Here is a 2,500-nt window from a genome sequence, read left to right as displayed (position 1 = left end):
ACTGCCGGCCTATCGGCGCGCTAGGCCCTTCGACTTGGCTGCACCGACTTGTCGGCCGAGCCGGTCGAGGGAGACTGCCGGCTGGCCTGCGCGCTGCGCCCCTCGGATACCTGAAGTGACACTTCCTTTTTTTTTTTTTTCAGTGCAACTTAATCGAGGCGCTGGGCCCCTCGACTGGGTACACCGACCGTCTGCCGAGCTGACCGAGGGAGACTGCCGGCTTGCCTGCGCGCTGGGCCCCTCGCATAGCTTAAGTGGCTTCCATTTTTTCAGAGTAAAATTGCCATTTTGAGAGTGCACGGCTTAGGCCTTGGAGTAGGTGGACCTGTTTGGTATCAAAGGAAAGGCCTTGACAAGGGCTACAATCCTGGGGGGATAAATTGGACCTGTGTGTCCCAGGGTTCGAGGAGTGAATTTTTGAAAATATGTCTTTTTGGAGAAAAGCTTAAGTGACACTTCCTTTTTTCAATGTGAAATATTTCTGTGCATGATGGGGAGGAGTGTAGTACGTAGTTTTTTTCCTCTTGTCCAGACGAACATTTCGATACCAAGAACACCCACTTACGCCCAAGAGTACGAAAGATACAATCAAAATGGCAATGAGGTCGGAAAGTTCCAAGTCAGTGACAATGTAGATTTTTTTCATACCTCCCGAACCCGACCCCCCCGGGGCACCAATTTTTCAGGGATTGTAGACCAGACCCCAGAAAAACTTTCCTGAAGGTTTGGTCTCTTAACTCTTATAATTATGAAAGATATGGTCCGAATGCGGGGAAAAGCGACTTTTGTAATTGACCGAAATTCCAACTCAGATGGTGGGGTAGTTGGGGTATACACTTTACAGGACCTTGAGTCTGGGGTCGAAATCGGAGGAATGGAGGACCGCACTGACTGTCTGCCGAGCGGGTCGAGGCAGTCTGCCGGCTGGGATCCTCGGAAAGCTTAAGTGACAATTCCATTATTTCTTTTGTTTTTTTTTCGTGCAACTTGGTCGAGGGGGACGGACGGTCGGCCTGCGCTCTCTGCCCCTCGACCGGCCTGCACCGACCGTGTGCCGAGCTGGTCGAGGGAGACGGCCGGCTGCCTCGACGGTCTGCACCGACCGTCTGCCGAGCTGGTCGAGGGAGACGGCCGGCCGGCCTGAGCGCTCTGTCCCTCGACCTGCCTGCACCGACCGTGTGTAGAGCTGGTCGAGGGAGACGGCCGGCCGGCCTGCGCGCTCTGCCCCTCGACCTGCCTGCACCGACCGTGTGCCGAGCTGGTCGAGGGCGACGGCCGGCCGGCCTGCGCTCTCGGGCCCTCGACCTGGCTGCACCGACCGTGAGCCGAGCTGGTCGAGGGAGACGGCCGGCCGGCCTGCGCTCTCTGCCCCTCGACCTGGCTGCACCGACCGTGCGCCGAGCTGGTCGGGGGAGACGGCCGGCTGGCTCGACGTTCTGCAGCGACCGTGTGCCCAGCTGGTCGAGGGGGACGGACGGCCGGCCTGCGCTCTCGGCCCCTCGACCTGGCCGCACCGACCGTGCGCCGAGCTGGTCGAGGGAGACGGCCGGCTGCCTCGACGGTCTGCACCGACCGTGTGCCGAGCTGGTCGAGGTGGACGGCCGGCCGGCCTGCGCTCTCGGGCCCTCGACCTGGCTGCACCGACCGTGTGTAGAGCTGGTCGAGGGAGACGGCCGGCTGCCTCGACGGTCTGCACCGACCGTGTGCCGAGCTGGTCGAGGTGGACGGCCGGCCGGCCTGCGCTCTCGGGCCCTCGACCTGGCTGCACCGACCGTGTGCCGAGCTGGTCGAGGGAGACGGCCGGCCGGCCTGCGCGCTCTGCCCCTCGACCTGGCTGCACCGACCGTGCGCCGAGCTGGTCGAGGGAGACGGCCGGCTGGCTCGACGGCCTGCACCGACCGTGTGCCGAGCTGGTCGAGGGGGACGGCCGGCTGGCTCGACGTTCTACAGCGACCGTGTGCCCAGCTGGTCGAGGGAGACGGCCGGCCGGCCTGCGCGCTCTGCCCCTCGACCTGCCTGCACCGACCGTGTGTAGAGCTGGTCGAAGGAGACGGCCGGCTGCCTCGACGGCCTGCACCGACCTTCTGCCGAACTGGTCGAGGGAGACGGCCGGCCGGCCTGCGCTCTCTGCCCGTCGACCTGGCCGCACCGACCGTGTGCCGAGCTGGTCGAGGGGGACGGCCGGCTGGCTCGACGTTCTGCAGCGACCGTGTGCCCAGCTGGTCGAGGGAGACGGCCGGCCGGCCTGCGCGCTCTGCCCCTCGACCTGCCTGCACCGACCGTGTGTAGAGCTGGTCGAGGGAGACGGCCGGCTGCCTCGACGGCCTGCACCGACCGTCTGCCGAACTGGTCGAGGGAGACGGCCGGCCGGCCTGCGCTCTCTGCCCCTCGACCTGGCTGCACCGACCGTGCGCCGAGCTGGTCGAGGGAGACGGCCGGCTGGCTTGCGCGCTCTGCCCCTCGACCTGGCTGCACCGACCGTGCGCCGAGCTGGTCGAGG

This window comes from Saccostrea echinata, unplaced genomic scaffold (genome assembly GCF_033153115.1).
Source record: "Saccostrea echinata isolate AGI-Se365-2 ecotype Australia unplaced genomic scaffold, CSIRO_AGI_Sech_v1 ptg000224l, whole genome shotgun sequence".
In the NCBI taxonomy this organism is placed as follows: Eukaryota; Metazoa; Mollusca; class Bivalvia; order Ostreida; family Ostreidae; genus Saccostrea; species Saccostrea echinata.
This window is presented reverse-complemented; position numbering follows the sequence as displayed.